Consider the following 14,192-nt stretch of genomic DNA (forward strand, 5'->3'; position numbering starts at 1 on the left):
TTATTTTTTCCTTTTAAAGTTAGATGATATTTGAAATAAAAAAAATTATCAAAACATAAAAGAATATTGTAAAAAAATCAGATAAACATTTTTCGCATTCGCGATTTTAAATAAACTTTTCAAAAAACAAAAAAGTGTCTATCATTATCAAAGATTTTGGATTTTTTAGTTGGGAAGGCTTTTTTATACATGAGTGTGATTTTAGTTGAAAAATATTTGATTGATACTCTGGTCTGAAATTTATAATAAAAGGGATAAAAAGTTATTTTGTAATTCTTATCTCTGATAAACTTTTGTATTGATATAGATTAGTAGATAATTCAAAAACATGAAAAATATTTTTGAAAATAAATGAGAAATTAACTTGAACATCTCATAATCCTGTCATTGTAGTAAGTGAATCATCTACAATAATAATTTTCTTATTATTAGGATACAATGTATATGTATTAAACTTTTGTGAGAAATGTTTCGTATAATTTGTGGCTTCTGAGTCAATGATTCAAGAACTCGTAATAGGCTTAATTGAGACATTTAATTTATGAAAATCAGAAGTTTTATCTGAATTAAAGACCTTACCCAAAGAACATACTACAATAGGCTTTTTAAGGATTTTCAATAAGTTTCTCAACTTTTCAATCTCTTACTTATTGAACTCTTTTTGTTTTTGAGATATTTGTAGTACTCCAGTAATTTTTTTCAATTGATATTTTCTCAAATTGGGTGATAACAATATTTTTTTTTGAAAGGGTTTGACAATGAAAGCTTAAATAAGATTCGATAATGAAGACCTAAAATAGAAGTCAACAATAAAAATCTAAAATAAAAATCAACAATGAAAATTGAAAATTTTGTTTTTAAAAAAAAACTTAAAGCTCTGATAATAATTTTTAACAGAGTTAATTTGAAATATAAATATAATTAATAAGATAATTGCAATGAATAAAATTAAAGATAATTTGTATTTAGACGAAACATTTAAATTTTTTAAGTAAAATACATACAAATTTCGAAAATGAGAAAAAGAGAAGAAGAAAAAGACATTTCAAAGATTTAAAAACTACACCAGCCAACCAAGAATGACAATAATCTCTACCCACCTTCAAAATTCAAATCATTATTCTCTCAACAGTCTCTCTTCCAACTTTCAGAATTCACCGGTCGTCCCCCTTACTTTAATTATTATTGAGACCTAAAATCTTAAACAGTGTTGTTTTGATAAAAAAATCTTAAAAAAGAACATTCATTGCAGAATACCATCATACCATTATTTAATTTATTCAACTAAAAAAATTCTAAGGTTTATTTATTTAATTACTATTTCTGACTTGTGCAATTTCAAGTTGAATTGATCCATGCACCACTGTTTTTCGAATTTGCTTTCAAGTTTTAAAAAATGTAGTTCTTCCTCTCGTGTCTAATAAAAAAACTGTTTCTCTCTTTGTTTTTTTTTTTTTTAATTCAAATTCAGTACGTTGGTGACCAGCAAGAAGAAGCAAGCAAAGGAAATTTGAAAAGGGAAAACGGGGATTTGGGGGAAAGAAGAATAAAATTTGATCTTTTGATTTGTTTTTTTTTTTTTTTTTTTTTGGGCGTAAAATTTGAAGGTTTTGTCTCAAAAAATGGTGAGAGTTCAAAAAAGCTCTCTGCTTTCTTTGAAGCTCTTTCTCTCTTTGTATGCATTCTGTGAATGCTTTCCGCTTACATAAAAGCCGCAATCCTTTTCCCTTCGAATCAAATTTAGGCTTAGGGTTCTTCCCCCGTATTTCACTCCATGACCATAGACCATACCTGAGAAACCAACACTCTCCGTTTCTATTTTTAGATTTTCATCTTTTTTTCTTTTTGTTTTTAAAGTAAACAATGAAGCGAGCAAAATTTGACTCGTCAGTGTCACCGAGTCGGCTCAGGCTGATTCAGTTCTTGATGGGGCTTTTGTTTCTCTACCTTCTGTTAATGAGCTTCGAAATCCCGCTGGTTTTCAGAACTGTTTCAGGAGGGTTCTTCACCGACACATTGCCGAGGCCTTTATTTCTCGAGAGCGAAGAGGACTTAACAGATAAATCCGCACCCGCTCGGGCCGCTAACTATCCGGACCTTGTTCGCCGACCGGTAAGTAGGGCACCGGAGCGGAAAATGCTGCAGTTCAAGAAAGTGTCGGGTCTCCTCTTCAACGAAAGCTCTTTAGACAGCAACGATTCTAAAGGCGAGTTCTCATTGCTCCACAAAACCGCAAGACACGCCTTCGTTGTAGGCAAGAAGCTCTGGGACGACCTCCAATCGGATCTAAAGAAATCCGATTCAGAACCCGAACGACAAAATCAAAACAAAAATCGAACCGAATCATGCCCGGATTCAATTCCTTATCCCGGTCGGAGTTTGTGAACCGGGGCAGGATCTTTGTCCTCCCCTGCGGGCTAACCTTAGGGTCCCACATTACGGTGGTGGGGATGTCGCATTGGGCGCATGAAGAGTACGACCCAAAGATGGCGGTCTTGAAAGAAGGGGATGAGTCAGTGATGGTAACGCAGTTTATGATGGAATTGCAAGGGTTGAAGACGGTGGATGGCGAGGATCCGCCGAGGATTCTTCATTTCAATCCGAGATTGAAGGGGGATTGGAGCGGTAAGCCCGTTATCGAGCAGAATACTTGTTATCGAACGCAGTGGGGATCGGCATTGAGGTGCGAAGGGTGGAAGTCTAGAGCTGATGAGGAAACAGGTTAATATTTTTTGGTGAATGGCTTTTCTATTTTTAGTGCATTTGTCTGAATGCTGAGTAAGTACTTGGAGAATGTGTTGGAATTTTAAGAAACGTATTCCATAAACGAAATCAATATAAAATAAATCACACAAGAAGTAATATTTAACATGGTTCTATCAGGGATTTAAATTGTGGTAACGATCATATTTTCGGTCGTTTCGCGTTTGTCACGATTGTGGATATAACGAAAACTTTCACGATCATTGCGATTATTGCGGTCGTGAATTTTTTAAAATTTTGCTTAATTTGCTATAAAAATATAATAATTTTAATTATTAATCATAAAACCTTTTATTTTATGATTTTTAAAGTAATTTATATCATATCATGTGTTTTATTTATTTAAGAAAAAATATTTATAGTAAAATATTCATATTTAAAAAATTATTTTTATGATAATTAAAAAATAAAAAGAGATAAATAAATATATAAAAAATAAATAATCATAACGAATAATATATTTAATTATTTAATTACCGTACTCATCAAATTATTACCGAACTATATTATGCATAAATCAAATAATAAGTGATTATGTATTCATAAATTAAGTAAGAGTATTATTATTTATGAGTCAAAAGAATTACTTTTTATGAACTTACAGTAAATCAAACTTGACAGCCTCCATGTTATGGTCGATTTTCAACAATAATAACCTCAAGTCTACTTCTCTTGTCTCTTGACTAAATTACACAGACCCACACAACTTCTTATCCCTTCACCTTGCATTCAATAATTTTTTTCTCCAAACCTTCATCCTCATCCCCATATCTCAGTTCTCTTTTTATTTAGTGTGTGCTATCTGCTTGCTTCTGTAAACCTTAAGTTTCACTCTTATCTCTTATCTCTTATTTTAAGTCCCAGCAACTCTTGCATCCTTCTATCAATGTAACATAGCCCAATCTAATCCCAAACACATAAAATCATAGCAAATTTGGAAATTAAAAAAAAAAAGATAATTTGAGTGTTGAATTAATTGTTTACTTTAAATTGCATATCTTGATTTTGATTGAAGTTGAACTTGAGAGAATTGATTTTTTTTGAAAGTTTAAGTTTTGTGGGTTTTTTTTTCTAAATTTGTAAATTGACATTTATTTTCTTTCTTGTTGTTTTTATTTTAAGTTTTTAAACAAAATCAAATGAAATTTTTTTTTGAATTTTTGAATGAAAATAGGAATAGCGGTAATAGCGGGCAATAACAGACCGCTATTGCCGCTATTCACCGTTATACCGCAATTCACAGCCGCGATTCATCCGCTATAGACGAGATTCAAATTCTCTCTCGTTTTTTCTCCAATAGCAGTGGCGGATAGTGGCGCGACCGCGAAATAACAGTCGCGACACCACTATCCGACCGCTATTTGAATCCTTTGTTCTACCTAATTGTCAACATTTATGAGAGAGCAAAATCCAGTATCAAGATAAAGATTACAAAGAATACAAAACACCTAAAAAACAAATATTAATATGGAGCCCCAAAACTAATCTAGTTTCCATGCTCTCAAGTGTTTAACCACGTAGAATACCTTTTATCTCATGTAATTCGGTTTTTTTTTTTTTCTTTCAAATTCTTCACATCCCTACAAACTCATCTCCCATATAAAGATCACTTATATATCACGTTTTCGACTTTAGCAGAGCCCCAATTGTTTGCATTTATAGGAGAGATAAAAATTCACTATAAAGCTAAAGATTACAAAAAATATAAAACATTAAAAAATAAAATTAATATCGAGCCCGAAAGCAAATCTAGTTTACATGCTCTCAAGTCTTTAACCACATGGAATACCTTTTATCCTATGTAATTTGTTGTTTTTTTTTCAAATTCTTCACATCCTTACAAACTCATCTCTTAAATAAAGATCACATAGATGTCACATCTTCAACCTTAGGTGAGCCATCATTATTAATTTTAACACATTTAAAATCACTAGATATGTAAGATGCAACGTAATCCTTTTGAAATGTAACATGAGTTTTGGCACCATTATCAATCACTCAATTAGTCTCATGGCATGTGAGATTAAAAAAATAATCATCATATAAAATAAGAAAGTCATTTGTAACAGTAATAATTTTATTAGTATCATTACTGTCACTAATTTTCTTTTCCTTATCCTTGTCATTCTTATTTATTTTTAACTTTCAGTTATGTTTCTTTATATGCCCTTTTAGATCACAGTGATAACACATAACATTAGCAAATTTGTTGAACTTACTTTTGCTTTTGCTTTTGTTTTTATTCTTTGGATATTTGCTTTTACTTTTTATTTTTTGTGACTAAGATTTATGATTGCAAAGAGAAATTTTATGATTTTTTTTCTCATTTCTTCATTGAAAACACCATTAGCGAAATTTATAATGGTATCATCATTTGTGGTTGAGTTAGATAACGTCGTTCTAAACATCTCTCATGAGTCTGACAATGTACCAAGAAGTCATAAGCCCTGTATCTAATATTCAAACTTGAGATTCATTCCATCTAATTGATTAATAATGCCATGATATGTATTCAAATGATCTATCATAATAGTTCCATCTTGATATTTCAAACTCATAGTTTGTGTAACTAAAACAATTTATTATTCCTAGGTTTTAGGCATACAATTGCTCAAGCTTGCTTTATAAAGTGCATGCATGTGTCTCTTTACTAACATGATTTAAAACATTATCAAAAAATAAATTTCAAACTCATAATTTGTGTAATTAAAACAATTTATTATTCCTAGTTTTCAGGCATACAATTGCTCAAGCTTATTTTATGAAGTGCATGCATGTGTCTCTTTGCTAACATGATTCAAAACATTATCATCTGCCCACTGTTTATTATAATTACAAGCTTGTCAAAAAATAAATTTCAAACTCATAATCTATGTAATTAAAACAATTTATTATTCCTAGTTTTTAGGTATACAATTGCTCAAGCTTACTTTATAAAGTGCATGCATGTGTCTCTTTACTAACATGATTCAAAACATTATCATGTGTCCATTGTTTATTATAATCACAAACTTGTCAAAAAATAAATTTCATTTTGCCTTAGTTTATTTTTAGATTTTTTAGTGGTAAACACATGCAAATAAGAATCCTTTGCATAAAGTAAGTCAGATTAACATGACAAAACTATCTCTCTACTTGTATTAACGTTCATTATTCAACACAAGACAAATCAAATATGGTGAAAGCTTTGATACCATTTAGATGGGATAAAACAACTTTTAACAATATTTATCCAAATATGTCATGCAGCAAAAACTAAAATTATCGTTTCTTGTGTGAATCTAGTAAGAATCAAATAAAACAATACTAACAAATACCAATTCCAGCAAATGAATTAGCACAAATCAAGCATATAGACACAAACAATTTTTATGTGAAAACCCTCCTTAATGTGAGTAAAAACCACGAGCAACAATAAATGATTTTCACTATAAACAATAATGAAAATACAAATTCTCTCTAGCTAAAATTAGAGTTATACAATCATAATATCTCATGACTTAATAATCTTAAACAAGTTTACAAGAGAAAATTGAAGAAATCTCATTAAATTGGGGTTTAACAAACATCCATGAAATTTGTAGGTAGAGAACTTTAAACCATATCTCCATAGAACATAATGGAACCACGAATTGGTCTCGATTAGACCTCTTGATTGACTTGTGAAAGGACCAAAAAGTCCTTGGGTGTGGGTTTTGGGATATCTTTACATGGAGGAAACAATAAGCCTAACAAATCTCCTTTTTTCGATTATGTGGATGGAATTGCCATTCTGATGATCAAAAGACAAATTTCAAGCTTTTCTTGGTAATATCTTTGTCAAAATATTAGTCATTGTGATCAATATGAATCTTTTATTATCTTTGGCCTAAGTGCCATTATTGCATGCATTATTGCGTGCATTATCTCAATGTTAATCACAATATCTCAAGACTTAATAACCTTGGCAAAGAAACAAGTTTACAAGAGAAAATTGAAGAAATCTCATCAAATTGGGGTTTAACAAACATCCATGAAATTTTTTGGTAGAGAACTTTAAACCTGATATTCACAGTACATAATGGGACCATTGATTGATCTCGATCAAACCTCTTGATCAACATGTGAAAGGACCAAAAAGTCCTTGGGTGTGAGTTTTTAGCTACTCCACATGGAGGAAACCCAATAAGACCAACAAATCTCCCCCTTTCAATTAGGTGGATGGAATTGCCATCCTGATGATCGAATGACAGACTTCAAGCTTCTCTCTTGGTAATATCTTTTGTCAAAATATTAGTCATTGTGATTGATATGAATCTTTTATTGTTTCTGGCTTAGTGCACATCATTGCGTACATTAAACTTGATATTGTTGAAGCATGTGAACTTTTCTAATGTCTTCCTACTCCTTAGTTGTGGAATGGCTCTGCATAAAGTGTGTAACAAGAGGATAACTAATTACTTTAGCCTGATCAATATTGAATCTTTCAAGCATCTTTTCAATAAACTATTGTTGTGACGTATAATTTCTTGGCTATTCTATCTCGATGAATTCAAAATCCAGGTATTTGTTTTGCTGGTCCTAAGTTTTTCATAGCAAAGGATCTACTTTATTGCTTCTTCAATTGGTCAATTCTAAAAGCATTTTTGCTAAAAATAAACATGTCAACATAAAGCAATAATATAATAAAATTATCACTAGAGAATTTCTTCACAAACACATAATGGTCAAAAGCAGTTTTTTGATAATCTTGCTCACTCATAATTGACTCAAACTTTTTGTATTAGGAATGTCAATCTTATCCATGCCTAATGGGGAGTCTAACTTTTTATCCAAATGGAGATGGGGATGGGTATTATATTATGGGAATGGAAGTGAACGTGATTTTTAAATTTTCATTGGGTATTGGGATGAAGACAAGTAATATAGCAATCTCTTTGTACTCGTACCATTCATATATATTTTATTTATTTAGTAAATATATTTTTATTAAAAAATATAAATTATTATTTTAGATTAATTAAAATTAATATGTTTTTATTTAAAAAATATATATTAATAAAAAATTACATAAATATACAAGATAAAAATAAAAAAGTTAAGAAAACTAATTTGGCTTTTATTTTTTAAAAAAATATATTAAATACCCGCGAGGATGGAGATGGGAATAGATTTGAAATATCTGTTGGATATAGGTACGGGAATGGGTATAATTTAAAAATTCAGGGATGGAGATGAAAAATGCTTTACCCACCCCACACCCTACACATTAACATCCCTATTTTGTACCATTGTCTCTGTGTTTGCTTCAATCTATAAACATTTATGTTCAGCTTGCACACGTAATTCTTTTTTATTTTATTTTGAAACTATTTGGCTGTTACATGTAAATTTCTTTATCCAAGTAGCAAAAAGTAATTTTAACATCAATTTGCTCAATTTCCAAATTAAGATTAGTTGTTATGACATTTTAACAATGAGAAAAAAGATTTCATCAAAATCGGCACCTTTGTTCCGATTGAATCCCTTGACAACTAATCTAGCTTTGTAAGCTGTGAAGTGTGTTCTTCTTGCTTCACTTTATATAGCAATCTATTCTTCAAAGCTCTTTTTTCCTTAAGTATCTTTACTAGCTCAAAAGAATTATTTTCATACAAAAATTTTATCTCGTCTTTCGTGGCATCAATTCACACTTTATTGTGTTCATTTTCCCTGGTCTCTGCATAACATTCAAGCTCTTCCTATTAGTTAGTAACAGATACTAATCAAGAAAATGCTTTATGGAAGGTTGTAAATCTTTAATAGACCTTTTGAGTGGAATATTTGGTAAAACATCCGGTGGAACTTCTGATGTTAGATTTTTTTTTTTTTTTTTTACATGTGGAGATAACCCAAAATTCACACCCAAGAGCTTGTTGATCTTTTCGTATGACTAAATATCTTCAGAGTTTTAAAATCTTACATATTTAAAGTAGCTGCAGATATTATATTTTGGCAAGAGAGTCGACTGATAGGGCTACTGGCAGTAAAGCCAAAAAAGAAGGAAATGGGAGAAAATGGTTTGTGCAATTTCGATCAAAAGGTCTAATCGTGGATAATTTGTAGTTCGATTAAGCTAAAATTTTATCAGTATGTTTAGAGTTACATACTTACAGATATCGCTGGTATTTGTCAAACCCCAATTTTGTGAGATTTCCCTAGTTTTCTCTTGTAAAATTGCTTTTTTAACCAAGATTTTTAAGTTTTTAGATATTGTAGTTATATACTTCTAGTTTTAACGAGAGAATTTGTATTCTTATTATTTTTATAGTGAAGATTATTTGTTGCTGTTTGAGGTTTTTACTTTTCACATTGGGAGGCTTTCTGCATACAAATTGCTTGTTTCATATGCTTGATTTATGGTGATTGTTGGAATTGGTAATTGTTAGTATTGTTTATTTGTTTGATTCCTATTAGATTTACACAAGAGAGAAATTTTTTTTCCATTGCTCGACATATTTGGTTGAATGTAGTCGGTGGTTGTTTTATCCATCAGAATGTAGGTTGAGAAAATTTTGAAAATTTGTTGTGTTTAGTTTGTTAATAATTGTTTGTAGTTAGTTGTAGTGAAGTTGGTTATGGTGTTGTGATCTTGTTGGAGAGGGGTGTTTTGAAAGTTACTTATTTGAGGCATTCTACATATTTGATGATTGTTTAGCTTTTTTGGTAGTTGATGGACAAATTAAATGTGAGAAATGGATTCAAGATGATGATAATGGCAATGAAGAATCAAAAGCTACATGGTGGTTGAACAGATTGATAGGAAGAAAGAAGAAGATGACACTAGATTGGCCATACCCTTTTGCGGAAGGAAAGTTATTTGTTCTCACATTGAGGGCTGGATTGGAGGGTTATCATGTCAATGTTGATGGGCGTCATGTTACCTCATTTCCATATCGAACTGTGAGTAACATCTTGTTGTTGGCTTAATGATTTGATGGGATATAGAATGTCTTAAATTGTTTTCTGATAACATTTACAGGGATTTGTGCTTGAGGATGCTACCGGGCTATCTCTAAAGGGTGACCTTGATGTGCATTCTGTATTTGCTGCGTCCTTGCCCACTTCACACCCAAGTTTTGTTCCACACAAGCATCTTGAGAGGTTGAGTAAATGGAAGGCGCCACCACTTCCTGATGGAAATGTAGAGCTTTTTATAGGCATCCTTTCTGCTGGCAATCATTTTGCTGAGAGGATGGCTGTGAGAAAGTCCTGGATGCAGCATAAGTTAATAAAGTCTTCCAAAGTAGTTGCACGTTTTTTTGTAGCACTGGTAAGGGTAGATAAAGCAGGCCCGAGTTCTTTCCTCAGGAAATCCCCCTTGCTTGATATATTTACCTTTTTTTTTTCTTTTTTTTTTTGGTTTTTAGAATGGAAGAAAGGAAGTAAACTTGGAGCTGAAAAAGGAAGCAGAGTATTTTGGTGATGTTGTCATAGTTCCTTACATGGATAACTATGACCTAGTTGTACTGAAGACAGTTGCCATCAGTGAATATGGGGTGAGTAGTCATGGTCTGACATGGCCTACTTTTTCTCTTGCTAAAATTAAGTTTTGTCAATGGATATAGTACATATTAAAAAAAAAGTAATTGAAATATATTGTTCTTTAGTTGTAAAATCTAGAGCCCAAATCCTACTTTTATATGGTATCTTCTTGTTCACAGGTCCGGACAATGGCTGCAAAATACATTATGAAATGTGATGATGATACATTTGTTCGAGTGGACGCTGTAATTAAGGAAGCAAAAAAGGTTGGAGATAAAAGCCTGTATATTGGGAATATGAATTATCACCACAAACCCCTGCGAAATGGTAAATGGGCAGTAACCTATGAGGTATGTATTTTCTGTTTAACTTAGCAAATCTTAGGGGTTTATTCACATGTCATACCCCTCTTAATTAGTGTCCTTTTCCAATGCTTTAATTTTAATTGGAATGTGATTTGAACAACTTATTCTTTTAAATTTACTGTCTTATCTTTATCACTGCATCTTTATCATTATTTGTATTTTTATGTGCTCTGCCATGTCTATTCTCCATTCTGATATAAAATATTTCCTCTTTCTGATGAGAAAAATTAATCTATAAAATGCTTCGATATTTAGGCCTAATAAATAAAAAAAAAAAAGAGATCCGTATGATTGCTATCAAACTATTGTGCATGGGATTTACATAAATGATACATTTTCACGTGGATGCATGAGAAATAAAGAATAAATAAAATGAGTAAACCCCAAAGTCAATTCTAGTCAAAATTGCACAAAATTTGGTAAAAATGAATAGAACTAGGGTCAATTCTCAAAATTCACAACCTAATTAGAATCAATGTGGTTTAAAATTAAATTTGGTGATTTTCAAAACACTAAAAATTTTTATTGCACTTGGGAAAGTATAAAATTACTAAAATACCCTTTAAGGGGTATTATAGTAATTTGGCCTTCTTGAGCTTGGATTTTCATGAAACTTTTCAGATCTTAATTTCATAATATTTCATGATTTTTAGTGTATGTGAAATCACAGCAACACCTTGAAAAATGCAAAATTATCGAAATACCTTTATAAGGGTATTTTCATAATTTGTCCTTCAACTTTTCAAATCTTAATTTCATAATATTTCATGATTTTTGGTGCATTTGAAGACACAGAGTACCCAAGAAAATATGAAATTACCAAAATACCTCTATAAGGGTATTTTTGTAATTTATCTTTTCCAAGCTCGAATTTTCATGAAACTTTTTAGATCTCAATGTTATAATATTTCATGATTTTTTGTGTTTTAAAATCACAAAAATGAGCATGAGAACATTGATTTCTAAAAAAATGACATAAATATCGAAAACTTTGCACTAAGGGTAAAATGGTCTTTCATGGGTTTAGAGGCTATAAAAATCTAATCTTTGCAATGAATAAGGTTGACTATTAGATCTCTTATTGAATTCTTGATCCAATGGCTAAAGGTTATTCCTTGAAAAATAAAAAGGAAAAAATTTTGGCTTTTGGATGAGATTAGATCCAAGGGCCTATACTTACCAAAAAAAGAGATATTTTGGAGGGTCTTATTCTTTAAAGGAGAAGCTGTTGAAGGAAGAAAAGAGGAGGAGGCTGCCAATAAAGAAAAAAGGAAAAAAGGGAAGAGGTATTTTTTTTTAAAGAAAAAAAGAGAATAAAAGGTAGCCTTCTTTGTTTTTTTTTTTAGTTTGCTTTAATGCTTGTGGATGTTGTCATTTCCGTGAACAAAGCTCCAATTTTCTTTTATGTTTGCTAACTTCTTTAGGTGTGTAACATGTAAGTAGAAATATTCACCTTTTTCACAACTCTTTTGCATGGTGGTTATTAATCAAGTATCAAGCTAGATTACTATTGTTATAAGGCCTCCACCGTGAACTCCTAGAAAAGTTTAAAGCTTTCAAAGCGTTTTCTTGTCTTGCTTCCTATTTACTTATTTTATGCCTACTATTACAAGTTCCTAGGTAATCATTCATGAGAGAAAAAGTCTAAAGGCTAGACTTTTATCTTAATACCCTATCATGCATTTGTTTATTTATTTATTTATTTATTTTTAATTTAATAAAGGTTGTAGGAAATACCAATTTCTATCAATGGCAGCCATGGTATAGGCGGCAAAGGAGTCATGGCGTGGGGCCATGATGGTTAGTTTGTTTCATGGTATATAATCCTTTGTCTTCCTTGTTTGTGCATGATAAAACTACAGGAGAACATTAAAGACAAAGGCAAGGGACATTTCCTTGTATTCTTTTTCCTTGATGGAGTAAGTCTAGACTTGTAGTTGGACTTAATAGTTTTGTCAAGATTGAAGCTTTAAGACCTGGGGGAAGGGAGACCATATATATATATTTTGTTGTTGACTTTAAATAAATTAGGTTGTTTTAGTTGAAATCCTCTAAATGAATTTTTTTATAAGAAATAAAATTGGTTTCTAATAAAGATTCATTTAAGTTTAAGCATGCTTGCATGTATGTTTTTTATGTTGTAGTCAATTTAATTTTATACATTTTTAATTACTTTCTTAGTTGGATTTTATTTTTGTTTTAATTTAATCTTTCATACTTTAATTTATGTTTGACATATTTTATTTGAGACATATGCAAAATAATATAATCGTGTAAATAGAATTACCGAGGATGAAATTTTAAGGAAGTCCAAGTAGTGATTCCTTAAAATCTCTAGGTAAGGATATTTTTATAAAAATACTACCAAAGTAATAAAGTATTTAGGAAAATATTCAATACAAAAAAGTTTCGTTTGTCTTTTGTTTTCCTAAAATTTTGATAGATGCTAATAATAATGTGTAATGACTCTTTTAGTAATGAAATTGGTATAATTAAAGATTAAAAATTAGAATTAAAAATAAAATTAGTTAAATAAGAAAGGAAAAAGTGAATGAAATTTTCGAGGATGGAATTCTAAAAAAGTCCAAGTAGAGATTCTTAAGAAATTTCTAGATGAGAAAATTTTTCTAAAATACCGCCAAAATATCAAGGTATCTAAGAAAATTGTCAATAAAAATTTTTATTTACTTTCTTCCTTTTAAAAGTTTTAGTGATTATTAGAAAATAATTAAAGAAGATTAAAATATAATTAAAATGAATAATAAAATGTATAACATAATAATGGATATATATTTTTCGTAGGCATATTCTACTTTATTATTTGTATTATATAGTTTTAAATGTAAATGAAATTTTTCATGAAAGGATCTCAAAAAGTCCGAGTAATAATTCTCAAGAATTCCTGAAGTGAGAAAAGATTTCTAAAAATTATCAAAATATTGGACTATTTAGAAATTCTTTTTAATACAAAATTTTTAATTAATTTGAACAATTCTCTTAAAAAGATAAAAAATATAAATATTTATTAAAATATGCATTTTTTGATAAGTAATGAGAATTTTCGATGATGGGACTCCGGGAAGTCCGAGTAGTGATTCTTAAGAATTACCTAGATGAGAAAAGTCTTCTAAAAATTACCAAAGTATTGAAATATTTAGAAGTTTATTTTCAATACGAAAAATTTTCATTTCTTAATTATTTTCTTTAATTTGAATAGTTTTTCCTAATAAATAACAATGTGTTTTTTTTTAAATAAATATATTTGTAGATAATTATATATTACATGACTTTTAATAATTAAAAAAAAACAGTTGAAAAATCTCTGAGGATGAGATTCTAAAGAAATCCAAGTAGCGATTCTTTAAGAATCTTTAGATAAGAAAATTTATCTAAAATGCCTCTAATGTATTAGAGCATATAGATTATTTTTTATAAAAAATTTTTATTTTTTTTAAATGGCATAGAAATGAGTTTCGAAAAGTACTATTTGTTTTTAAAATTATAAATATCATATTTTATTTTTTTAACATAAATACTAAAAATAAATATGAACCACTGATG

The 14,192-nt window shown here is 30.0% G+C and overlaps 1 pseudogene across 1 annotated transcript; it reads left to right on the forward strand.

Moving 5' to 3' along the window:
• Nucleotides 1-1,730: 1,730 nt before the first annotated feature.
• On the forward strand, nucleotides 1,731-10,764 carry LOC149519280 (hydroxyproline O-galactosyltransferase GALT4-like; annotated as a pseudogene). Its single transcript, XR_016341660.1, has 5 exons — nucleotides 1,731-2,721; nucleotides 9,452-9,684; nucleotides 9,764-10,054; nucleotides 10,152-10,280; nucleotides 10,446-10,764. The product of XR_016341660.1 is annotated as a hydroxyproline O-galactosyltransferase GALT4-like (transcript).
• The last annotated feature ends 3,428 nt before the right edge of the window (nucleotides 10,765-14,192 follow it).

Source organism: Durio zibethinus, chromosome 4 (assembly GCF_047325235.1).
Source record: "Durio zibethinus cultivar Kanyao isolate XHJ-2024 chromosome 4, ASM4732523v1, whole genome shotgun sequence".
Lineage (NCBI taxonomy): Eukaryota > Viridiplantae > Streptophyta > Magnoliopsida > Malvales > Malvaceae > Durio > Durio zibethinus.